We start from the raw sequence: 12,654 nt of genomic DNA, 5'->3' as shown, positions 1-12,654 counted from the left end.
AGGGGAAGCGCTTCCTTCGGGAGGCCTGGTCTACTGCCTGGGGGAAGCTTGGTAGACTAGGCCTCTCAGGGGAAGCGGTTCCTCCGGGAGGCCTGGTCTACTGCCTGGGGGGGGAAAAGCTTGGTAGACTGGGCCTCTCAGGGGAAGCGCTTCCTCCGGGAGGCCTGGTCTACTGCCTGGGGGGGAAAAGCTTGGTAGACTGGGCCTCTCAGGGGAAGCGCTTCCTCCGGGAGGCCTGGTCTACTGCCTGGGGGGATTGAAAGCGTCGTAGACTGGGCCTCTCAGGGGAAGCGCTTCCTCCGGGAGGCCTGATCTACTGCCTGGGGAAAAGCTTGGTAGACTGGGCCTCCCAGGGCAAGCGGCGGCGGCGGGGACCTCCAAGATGCTTTCCAGGGAAACTCACCCCACGTTTTCCAATATCCACACAGCAAAGCAGAGCAAGCAAAGGAAACAATTCATTCTACACTCAACCCACGTTCTCCAATATCCACACAGCAAAGCGGAGCAAAGGAAACAATTCTCTCTTCCCTGGCCAACAGACGAATGGAAGCAGTTTGAATCTGCTGCTTTCCCCGCCTCTCCCGCTTTGTTTTTTTGCCCTTATTTGGTCCTAGGCACTTCCCTGGCCAATGTTTTTTCCCCCCACTTTTCCTTTTGTACGTTTGCAAGTGGAAATGGATTTTTGCGGATGGAGAAGGACGTAACTAGAAAAGTACGTAAGTAGAACCGTTCGCAAGTAGAGACCCCACTGTATCAAAATGAGTCACCACAACTGCAATTATGAAAAGATAACAATAGTTTTCCTCAATGAAAAAAAATTAAATGGATGTCAACTGCTGGAAAAGACTTTGATTGGAACAGGTGTCTAAATACTGCATTAAACCTCTCTAACAGGAAAAGACTCATTCTGCAATTTAAGGATACATCTGATTCAGGAATATATAAATCAATTTTAATGGGTCAACACCCTCCTCTTGTAACAGAAAATATCAGTCCATATAAAAACTTCCTGCTCCAGTTCTGTGACACCCGCACCCCGGGTCGAGAGGTGATGTTGGGAGTGCCGTCCCGCCCTAGAGCCTCCGTGGGCACACAAACAGCTCCCAAGCCTTTCCCACCCCGGATGCTGCATCAGGCCGTGGATACTATAGACCTAGAGCGGGGCCTGAAGGGGTTAAATGTATCAACCCAGACTCCTCCGGTTTGGGCGGGAAGAGCTGGGAAGGAGCCAGAGGAGGGAGCTGTGGGGGAGGGCAGTAGGAGGAGGGACACAGAGGAAGAAGGATGGGAATGGGTGTCCATCCAAGACCCTTGGACGGGCAATTGGGAACAGGTGCGCCTCACTAAGAGGGAGGCAGAAGAGAAGAGAAGGAGGGAAATGACAGTTAGGCCCTCTTATTGGGGAGAAAGGGAGACGAGAGTGGCGGCGAAAGCTGGTTGAGGAGAAGAGGCGAGTAGAGAGAGAGAGGGAGGAGAAGAAGTTATGGCATCTCGAGGAACTGAAGAAATTGGGGTATTACCAGGACCCTGGGATGCCGCCGGGGCAGAAACACGTACCCTGGGGAGTTACAGGGTATGAAGAAACCACCCCGTTATTGATCTCGGATCCCGAAGACTTCGCTCCCGAAGAACCTACCCGGGTTCAGGCTGGCCCATGGGCGGCGAGGTCAAGCAACCCGTTCGATGAAGACTGGGTGCCCCTGTATGAGCCGTTGCTCACACAGGAGAAGTTAGCCCCTAAGTTGGTGGACATTTCTATTCCCTTACCCAAGTTAATAAACGAAGAAAAGTTTGGTTTAAAAACGTCGTCTGTTTTATTTGGTTCGGGGGAGGCGAAGACTAGCGGACCCTCACAAGTTCCATCTTCCTTTTTTCCAGTTTCACCTCAAGTAACTTTGATAAGTAATTTTTCTGATTATTTTAAAATACCTTTTTCTGCATTTTAGGATAGCCATGAAATCTGAGGGGCACCTAGGTGAGTCACGGCCACACCCGAAGCCATCCCACTGTGCTCTTGTGAAGACAAGAGAGTCGGGTTCATGCATGTCTCCCAGAGAACGTGATGTTCTCACAAACTCTGTTTTAGGTCCTCCGGTCCTTTAGCTGTGGTTACAGGGAGAGACCTTCACATCCTAAATAGTTCTTCAATAACATCTCCACACCGTGGTTTATAAGTCCCGCTGTTTTAACACACAAGGACCTGATTTTTTTTCTCCCAAAGGTAGTTGTGAGGTGGATAACTCAGGTATATATATATAAAAGCACATAATCTTTAGAGCATTGTAAAGTTTTAGTGTCAAATTCAGGAGTCTCCATCTTCAGATCATTCTGGCTTTGAATATTTCCTTCCTTCTCCTGTCCCCTACATCTTGTAAGACACCCGGAGTGGCATGGTGTCATCTAACCAGATGGGCATTATATAAAAGAAAGGAAAGGAATCATTTTTCCACACTTTGCGATTCTCCCTCCTGGTCTCGTCTTCCTCTTCTTCGGAGATCAGCCTCCATGCCCAACTAAGTCTGGCCCTTCCAGCCAAGTCCTTCCCTCACCCCCCCTCCCAATTTTTCATATTTCCTGCTTTACAGGCTGGAGTCTTCTCCTGCTGAGCGGCATTAGGAACAAGTAAAAGAGAAAAGCACTCTGTACATGTTCGCAGAAGCAGTCTGGTGGACTTCTAAAGGGTGACTCGAGGAATCATCAAAGCCCCACTTGGCCTGGAAAATTCCTGGGGCATGTGTTTGTGCAACTCCAGCTGAATCCCCTCTTTGGAGGTATCACCTTACATTGGTGCTTCTGGGGCTTGCTCTGAGGAACCTCCAGAGGTAACCTCCTTCCCTGAAAGGTCTCAGGAACTGGCTGGGGGCACCCAAGCGCAGCACAAACACCCTTGGCCCTTATGCTGCTCAGCAGGCGATGGATGACCCCCGCCTAGGGCAGCCCATGCGACACAGGCCTGGTGCTCCAGGAGAGCTGCGGAGTCCTTCCGGAAGCCCTGGAGCCGACCCCGAACGCCCCGGGGGGATGGCCTGGTGGGCCTTGAACCCGCTTACATGCTCAGAGAGCAGCGAAGAAGGAAAGACTCAGAGCCTCGCCTTCAAAGAGACCATCACGGTTCGGCTCCCCTCCCGTTCCTCCCCAATTAAAAAGGAAAGAAAGAAACAAAGAAGAAAAGTGTGATTTGGGAGTGTGAAGAAGAACAGAAAAACATCACACCCATCTCAGGGTGCGTCTCTGTGGCCCCGACGGGTTGTCAAGGAAGATGGATGGATTGATGGATTAGAGCTAGACACTCAGAGGGTTGGACCCCCAGGGAAAGAGTCAGCCTGGGCGTGTCAGAGGGTCTTCCGGGCTCCCTCGCCGCTTCCTGTCACTGTCCCACACCACCCCTCTCCTCTCCTTTTCCTCTCCTCCCCTTCTGGATTTTCTCTCTCCCCCCTTCCCACCCACCCCCCAGGGTGCTGCTGGAGGAGGGCTTTTGGGGTCAGGTCGGTGGAAGTCTTCATACAGTTCGGTGGTGATGATCTCTTTACAGCACTTCAGCAGGGATGTTATCCTTTCCAGGTGCCTTGCCGGAGGCGAGGGAATCCAAGGCCGCTTTTATTTCTGCGAAAGTTGGTTTGCTGTCCAAGTCTTCCAAGACAGGCAAGCACTTGATGTTATTTAATGATTCTTCAGTTAGCACATTCTCTTTGGAATATAGCTCAGAGTAGTGCTGCACCCAGCGTTCCATCAGCTGGGCCTGGAAGCGCTTGGTCAAATTCCTCCACTTTTCTTTGATCGCGGGTCTTGCTGATGTGAATACGTGGTCTTCCTTCCTTTTTCGTGTGATAGAATCTCTTTGTTTGCAGTTTAACTCTACTACACACCAGGGAGTGATCAGTACCACAATCAGCAGTACTCTGGTAACTGCGTGTGATCGTAATACTGGGAAGGCTAGAACGTCTAGTGAGGATCAAATCGAGCTGATGCCAATGCTTGGATCTTGGATGTCTCCAGGAAACTCTGTGTTGAGGCTTTGTATTAAAGAACGTGTTGCTGACACAAAGACCATAATAACGGCAAAATTGCAACAAGCGTTTGCCATTTTCGTTCATCTTCCCTATGCCAAAATGGCCTAGACAGGTGGGCCAAGAATTGTGATCAGAACCAACTCTAGCGTTAAAGCTTCCAAGAATGAACAGTGGCTCTCTCTCAGGGACTTTTTTGACGGTAGCTGCCAGATCGTCATAGAATTTGTCTTTCACTTCTGTAGTAGATGACAGTGTTGGTGCATATGCACTAATGAGGGTGACTGGTCCTGCTGATGAGTGGAGCTTCAGATACAGGATGCTTTCACTCCCCACAGTAGGTGGAACAATGTATCTCAGCAGAGTATTTCTGACTGCAAAGCCAACACCATATTCCCTGGTCTCATTTGATGGTTTTCCCTGCCAGAAGAATGAGAAGTTTTTTTCTTTTACAGATCCCATGTCTGGCAATCTCATCTCTTGCAGGGCAACAATATCCATCTGCAGTCTACTCAGTTCCATGTCGATGACAGCTGTCTGCAGGTCGTCAGGGGTCATTGTCCGAACATTCCAGGTGCCAAACTTTAGGGCAGATGTTTTCTTACGATCAATCTGCTTGTTGGCTTTTACCCTACCTAGTGAGGTGCAATGACCTCTCCCACCGTTGGAAGTAGCCCCTAGCATCATGCTCTATTCCAATTGAGCAAAGACTTATAAACAGTAACGGCTACTTCCCATGTTATTTCGACACTGTTTGTGAAGCTGGAGTGTCCTCTCCAGAGCACAAAACATGGGTAAAATAATATGGAGGATAGGCTGTTACCCAAGCAGAAAATCCCCCCTCTCCACGTTGCTGAAATAGTCCAATGGAAAGGCAAGAGCTAATACAACTGGTTCCAGTGATGTTGCAGGAGTTGCCAGAACCACACGAACTGCCTTCGGGACTTCAGCTCCAGATTTTGCCTCGAGGTTAACTCCTGAAGCCTTTTCTATCAGTGGATATAGCCAGAAGGCAGTGGAGGCTTGAAATCAGAGCTTTCCTTCTCCTAGATGGGCTGCCTTCCAAGGCTGATGAGCCCCATCTACACCTACACAGAAATAGAAGGTTTGAAATAAATTTGGGAACATGATTTAAAGACAGAAATTGAAACAGAGGATTGGACACAAATTTAGAAGTTGAGAGTTTTGATTAATGTCGGTAAGAATAAAGGAAAAAATTATAATTAGTTTAAGATGGTACACGACTGCAGTGAAATTGAATAATACATTCAGCCTATTCTAAAGCCTGTTGGAAATGTGATGGAGAAATTGACATGTATTATCATATGTGGTGGGACTGTGAATGCATTCAGAAATTTGGGAAACTAATTTTTAAGGAAACACATGATATATTTGGAAAAGATATTGAATTCAATTCTAAAATTGCTTTGTTGTTAATTTTTGATAAGATTTTGTTGTTTAGTCGCGTCCGACTCTTCGTGATCCCATGGACCAGAGTGCGACAGGCCCTCCTGTCTTCCAATGCCTCCCGGAGTTGGGTCAGATTCATGTTGGTAGCTTCGATGACACCATCCAACCCTCTCATCCTCTGTCGTCCCCTTCTCCTCTTGCCTTCACACCTTCCCAACATCAGAGGCTTTTCCAGGGAGTCTTCTCTTCTCATGAGATGGCCAAAGTATTGGAGCCTCACCTTCAGGATCTGTCCTTCCAGTGAGTACTGAGGGTTGATTTCCTTCAAAATGGATAGGTTTGTTCTCTTTGGAGTCCAGGGGACTCTCAAGAGTCTCCTTCAACACCACAATTCAAATTTTGATAAGATAGAACTTCATTATTGCTCAAAGGAATTGATTTCCAATTTTATGACAAGTGCTAGAATATTAATAGCTAGATTATGGAAAGATAAAAATGATATTAAATTAGAAGATTGGTACAATGAAGTATGGGACACTGAGCTAAATGATAAATTGACTACTGAACTTAAGATGAAAAGAAGGGAAATAAGTTCAAATATTTTTATGCTATTTGGGGTTGATTTATTGACTTTGTATTAGTGAAAGGAAATGGGAAAGCCTCTAAACAAGAAACAATACAATTTTGGAAAAGAGGTTCATATTAAAAGTATTGTTCCAAAGGGTCCTGTGGGTACGGGAGTGCACTGTGGTTTAGATTGCAGTAGTAAGTATTTTGTTTTCTTTCATTTGTTTTGGAAATTTAAAAATAATCTTTCAAAAAATCTTATACAGTGGGAATAACATTTTTTTCCAAACAAAACATTGAAGAAGAGGTTAAGAAGACTGATGAATCTTTTTTTAAAAGTTGTTAGCTATGAAATACAAAAATAACCATCATGCTAACCCCAACCTAGTCCGTAGGGGAAAGGTGCATCCTCTCTTTATTTTCTTTTTGTCATTTTTTTTCTCAATAAAGAAGAGGTCCATCGGATCCTATAATCTCTGCCTCCGCGTATCTTTCACCCCTTCATCTGATGTTAGGATTCAAAATGGAATCATTTTCCCTCAATGTCCTCTCCTTATTATCAAAGATCATCATCCCCAAACATTATTTCAATGATGTTGCTGAAAGAGATTTGATAGGTTTTGGGGAAATGATGGACAAAGATCCTGGCAAAAAAAATGTAAACACTGTGGGAACATTAGGGGAGAAATCCTGAACCCACATTTGTGTGTGTGTGTGTGTATCTGCTCCATCCACCATTTGCTTTAAGCAAGTGGCACCTTCTCTACAATCCATGCCTGGGGCCTGATAAATGCACAAACGCCCACACCCGCACCCTGCTATCTTCCCACCTCTTGTTTCTTTCCAGAGGCTGTGCAAAGCTTCCCTCTTCCCTGTGAGAACCTCCCGGCAGGAGCCCTTCTTGAGGAAAAGACTGCATGCCTCCCTCCTTCTTGGGTCTCCGGCTTTCCCTTCCCTTCCTTTCAAGGGCAGCTGAGGCTCCGCGCCCGGCCAGGGGAGACCCTGCCTTGGTCCTCGCAGGAAGAAGCCAAAGAGAGACAGGAAGAAGGTTGGCGGGCGTTCTCCTAGGACAGCCTCCGTCCTGCAAAAACTATTCGCAGAACTTGGAAGAGATCATCAAGGATCACTTTCCCTCTCAAAGGTGGAGAAAGGGCATCCTTTGGGATATTAATCCCCTTAATTCTGCAGCAGAAACTCATGGTGGAGAATTAAGAGAAGGTGTTTCTCTCTTAAAGATGTTCCTGAGATGTCACATGGAAGGATAACGGATGCTCCCCAAATCAATCAATTAATCAGCTGGAACCTACCAAAAAGACTCCATGGACTGAAAAAAGATCTACTCTTGCAGAGAAGCGAGAAGAAAGCTCTCTTCCGTCTTTCCCTCTCCAACGATCCCCACATGCAGGAGTGAACTCTTCACTTCACCCTCTTGGATGCCAAAAGAGGAAAGGAGAAATTCAGGGGAGGCCCCATGCCTGTCTCTTGAGGGTTGGAATCTCACTGACAGCTCCTGCTCTTGGTGACCACAGGGTTGGGCCAAGCAGGACCAGGAACCAAAAGAAAAACACTCTGCACATGTTCAGAGAGGCTCTGATGTAGACAGTAAAACTGGGACTCACGCAACCCGGGTTCAAACCCCCACATAGCCAGGAATCTCACAGTGTGTGCTTGCTTTCACAAACCAGAGGCCTCCAAAACTGGTTTGGTTGGGAGTTATTTAATAGGCGACAGAATGAAGTCGACAGGACAGTCTCACAGCATATGGGGATTTCATGTCACCGTTTGGATACTGTCATGGGGTCCAAACTTGTTAACTGAAACAGAGTTAGCACGGCAGGTGCAACTAATCAAGAAAACTGGGAACTCATCCTGTATCAGCAGACGATGGAAGGTGTAAGAGAACAATGTAATGTAATTTGTCGGGGGCTGATGTGGATATAAACGAGGAGGAAGACATGCGCCGTTTGCTTCAGTTTGAGAGCTTATGCTATCCTGAACTCAACTGCTCTGAGAGCTCCCATTTCCTCAGAGACAGAGAGGCTGCCAGTTGGTCTCACTCTCTCTCTGTCTGTATGTTTGGAAATGGACGAGTGGAAGGAACTATTTGTTTGAGACTTTTGTTCCACCAGGACTGAAGAACTTGGGGGAGAACGCTTCAAATCCTGACATTTCACACCAATTCAGACTCCTTTGCACTTTCACGCCCACCTTGGTGGCCCCTCTGGCCCTCACCAGGCACCACGGAAGATCTGGTGGAAGGCACCCTCCAAACGCTCCCGATGCTTCCTGCGATTGGGCTAAAATTTTCTGAAATACTGATGTAAGCTTTACATCTCGTATCCTGGTAATAATAGGGTAATAGTTTAATGAATATACAAACACAGTGTCGCATCTGATCTCAAAGAATGAAAGAGACCTTACCTGCTTTAAGTGGGGCTTTGGTTTCTCTTTTCGTCCAGAGAAAAGTCGGGAGAGCATCAGCTGAACCTCACCCCGTCCTTGGGAGAAAAGAAAAAAAAACCCAATCATTCTGGAGCCTTCTCGGATGGACAAAACTAAAAGCTTTCCCTTAGCATAGAAGCCTTTGTCTTTCTGACAATCTGGAGAATTCAATTCTTCAAAAAATACCCTCCAGTTTATGAATGTGTGTGTGTGTGGGGGGGAGATTGTGTGCTTCTATGCCCACGATTCCAAAAGCCAGGAAATAGCCCAAAAATGCTGCACAATCTCGTGCCCGCCTTGCCAGCTGGAAAAAGGAGGCTGAGCCTGACAGAGCAAAGGGAGGCTGAGGGGTGGCCACAGCCAAGGCAGCCGTTCAGAGGGTCTACAGCAGGGGGTCCCCCCAACCTTGGGCCTCCAGATGTTCTTGGACTTCCGCTCCCAGAAATCCTGGCCAGCAGAGGCGGAAGTGAAGGCTTCTGGGAGTTGCAGTCCAAGAACATCTGGAGGCCTGAGGTTGGGGACCCCGGGACTCTGCGGGAGACCCTCTTCTGCTCTTGCCCATCACAGCCCTGACCACACAGCTTTGTGTCTGGGGGAGGAGTGGTCACTTGACAAAAAGGGGAGTCAGATTCTGGGATGTTCCCTTGCATGGTATTGCTCTGTGAACGGCAGGGGTGCTGGGGGGGATGGACTCTTGTTCAACCCCCCCGACCCTCAGCCTGTGGAGTGTTTCAGGTTTCCATTAATTCCCCGTACTATTTCACAGAGGCATGAAAAATGGAAAGATGTTATGCATAATAATGTGGTGGTCCGGCACCCCCTGTGTGATGATGACACACAACTTCCGTCTGCTTTTAAGACCTTCCAGGAGGCCCTTCGCTCAGCCTCTCAGGCCCCAAGGTCCGGCCATCCAGCCGACCACCGTCTCCTGTGCCAACAAAAACAGCAAGACATAAACAAGCAAAGAGGAGAAAGGCAGGAGAAAAGTAATTTTGAATGAATGCATGAAAGAATGAATGAATTCTAAGGTAATTAAGAATCTATTGACTGAATTTCCTGCCTCTAAGAAAGTCTCTTCCTGGAAACCAAAAGGAGATTCAGACAATTTTCTGAGAATATTGTTAACGCAAAATCATCATCAGCAAACCTCACACAAGACTACAGACACAGACACACTTTTCCCAGGGTAGGAAACAGGCAGCCCCTCTCCCCCCCCCCCGGGCTTTCCTGCCCCCCAATTGCTGTGGGTGGGAAGAGCCCAGGGGAGGGGGGGCAGGTGTTGAGGGGGCGGGGAACTTCCCTCCCTCGCAGGGGCATCAGAAGCCGCCTTGGCTGCCAGATGGGCTGCATAGAAATGAAACATCATCATCATCATCAACATCCCTCCCTCCCTCCGAGGTGACATTCTGTCTTCTCCCCCCTCCTATCCCCCCATTCCCGCCCCCCTTGCAGCCCCTCCTGTCCCCCCCCCACCAAAAAGGGCCCCCAATTCCCACTTGGGGCTTTCCAGGAACTTCCCCCCCCCAAGCTTTCCAACCAAAGGGGATTTCCTGGGGGGGGCTCAAGCTCAGGCGGGGGGGGGGGGAGGAGGGGGAAACAACCACAACAATGGGGGGAGGGGGGGCGAGCCTGAGGGGACTCCGGGATCCAAAAACAGACACACAAACACACACAAGCCCCACGGAAGATACTTTCTAGGGCCCCCCCGACCCACCCCCCCACCCCCCACAGAGCCTGAGGGGATTCCACGAGAAAGCACATACACACACAAACACACACACACACACACACACACACACAAAGAGGGCCCGGGTGCCTTGCTGGAAAGGGGGGGGGAGTATCGGACTCTCGGCCCCACCCTGACTGCCCATCTCTCTTCCATTACAGAAGGAGGCCTCGGGGAGTCTGGAGGGGAGCGGGCGGGTATTTTCCCCCTTTTGGTGGTGGTGGTGGGGAATATCTTTCTAGCGGGCCCCCCCACTCCACCCCCCGAAAATAAAGGCCCCAAATGGCCCCCACCTCCGTCCGGATCCTCAGGCGGGAAATCCTGCGCGGGAAAGAGGGCGGGAAGAGACAGCGAGAAACAGAGGGGGGGGAAGAGGGGAGGGGCCCCCACTTCCGGTTCCGCTCCTCTCCCCCCCCCACAGAAAAGAGAAGGCGGCCATAAGGTCTCCCCTCAGGAAGGCGGTTGCGCGGGTTTTAGTGGCCGCTCGTTTTTTTTTTTTTTAAATTCCTCCCTCAGGAGAGAGAGAGAGAGAGAAATATCTTTTCTTCCCCCCCCCCCGTTCAGGCTCCGCCCCTTCTGCTCCCCCTCCCCTCCCCCCCGCTTCGTCCTCGACCTCCCCTCCCCCCATCGCCCCCCCCTTTTCCATTCAGGGGAAAGAAGAAGCAGGAGCGGCGTCGAAGGGGAACCGGAGGTGGGAAGCCCCCCTCCCGCCCCCCACCCTCTAGGATTCCCCGGGGGGGGGGGAAGAAGAGGCATCTTTGCAGGGGGGACTCCTCGCGAGTTTCCCGCCAGAGGACCGGGAAGGAGGCGAGCCGTATTCGGGGGGGGGGGGATTGCAGGACCGCTTTTTTGGGGGGGGCTAAGGAGTTGCTAAAGAGATGGAGAATTCCCCCCCGCCAACCCCAGAGACCCCCCCCACAATCCGCTCGGTTTGCGAAGCAGGAAAGGCCCGGTTGGAGGGAGGGGGGGTCACTTTGTGTTTTTTTTTTCTCCCTCCCTCCCTCCTCCTGGGGGGCTAAATTGGGAGGGGGCGATCGGGAAGTCTGGGAGGGGCCTCGATCTCACCCTCCCCCCTTTCTCTGGGAGTGTCGGTGGGTCCTCCTCGGCTTTCCTTCAAGGAGACCCCCCCCCGTCTTTCCCCAGATCCTGCAGGTGCCCTTTTTTGGGGGGGGAGATAGGAGGGAGCGTCACCTGAGTCCTCTCCCCCCCCCAATTTCTCCTCCCTTCAGGTATTCCACACACCCCCCCCCCCGACCTCCACCCCAGGTGGGAAGCGAGCTAGAGGGAGGAGGGAGGGAGGGAGGGGGCTGCAAAGGGGGTGGGACACGGGGGGGCTCCTCCCAGATATGGGGCTTTGGGGCAGGAGAGGGGGGTCTTCTGGGGGCAATGGACTCCCTTCCTTCCTCCCCCCCCCCCCGATGCCTGGCCTCCCATCCTGAGCCTCTTCAGGATCCCCTTCCCCCCTCCCAGTCTATAGGGTTTGAAGGGGGCTCTTCAGAAGGATCTCTTGGTTCAGTGGATCTGGATGGAGGAGAGGGAAGGGCCCGCCAGATCCCAGGCTGGGGATCCCCTGCAGGAAGGGGCGTGAGTGGACGGAGGGGCTTGGCGCCTCCCGGATCGGGACCTGGATAGAGGTGGGGTGATGGAGGGGTCGGTCGGGGTTGGGTGGGATTTGCACGGGGTGTGTGTGTGAGATGGCCAGTCTCGGGGGGGGGGGCGGCAGCTTCTCTGGGCATGGCCAATGTTGCTGATGATCCCAACCAGATCCCAGGCTGGGGATCCCCTGCAGCAGTGATCCCCAACGTTTTTCCATCTGCGGACTGGCTGGTGAAGGTGAGGCACCCCCGCGGACCAGCTGGTGAAGGCAGGGCACCCCCATGCTCGGGCGCATGCGCAGACGGCAGCGCAGCAGGTCGCTTGTGTAATTTAGAAGCGCGCAATCCAATGCAAGAAGCCCAGGGCAACCCTCGCCTGCCAGAGCTTCCCATGCAGGCGATCCGAGCCAAGCAGCCTTTCGTCCGGCTGTCCCCTTGCCCTGCAGCATTCTTCACAAGAGGAGACGGGCTGCCTCTGGCCCCAAAACAGGACGCGGAAAGGGGGCTCCGCCCCTCCCACCCAGCAAGGAGGCTTGCACAACGTGCGCGCGCGCTCTCCCGCTGAGCGCTCCATCTCTCCCCCCCACCTCCCTTTGCCCCCCACCACCACACAGAGACACCCACACTCTCCTCCCGATCCCCTCAGCGCCCCTGCTCTTGCTGATGGCGCTGGCGCTGGCGTGGAGCTGCTGGCCAGGGAGGGCGGAGGGAGGGAGGGGAGCGGAGGGGGGGAAGGCGAGAGGAGAAGGGCGGCTGCGGTGGCAAGAGGTGGCCCAGGGCAAGTGGACGGCTGCTGCTGCTGCTGCTCCAGCCAGGAGCCTAAATATACATGCCAGCCAGCAGTAGTCAGCCCCCTCTCCACCCACTAGGAAGCACTTTCTCCCAGAACCAAAAAACTTGAGCAGCA

The 12,654-nt window shown here is 51.4% G+C and overlaps 1 pseudogene across 1 annotated transcript in view; it reads right to left on the bottom strand.

Annotated features, from left to right (window-relative positions):
* LOC140702929 (uncharacterized) overlaps positions 1-10,703 on the bottom strand; it is a 547,856-nt pseudogene extending 537,153 nt beyond the window's left edge. The window contains exons 1-2 of the transcript XR_013539546.1: positions 10,446-10,703; positions 8,406-8,482 (exon numbers count right to left, since the gene is read on the bottom strand). The product of XR_013539546.1 is annotated as an uncharacterized LOC140702929 (transcript). The remainder of the gene's footprint in view (positions 1-8,405; positions 8,483-10,445) is intronic.
* Between the last annotated feature and the right edge of the window lie 1,951 nt (positions 10,704-12,654).

This window comes from Pogona vitticeps, chromosome Z, assembly GCF_051106095.1.
Source record: "Pogona vitticeps strain Pit_001003342236 chromosome Z, PviZW2.1, whole genome shotgun sequence".
NCBI classification, from domain to species: Eukaryota; Metazoa; Chordata; class Lepidosauria; order Squamata; family Agamidae; genus Pogona; species Pogona vitticeps.
This window is presented reverse-complemented; position numbering and strand designations above follow the sequence as displayed.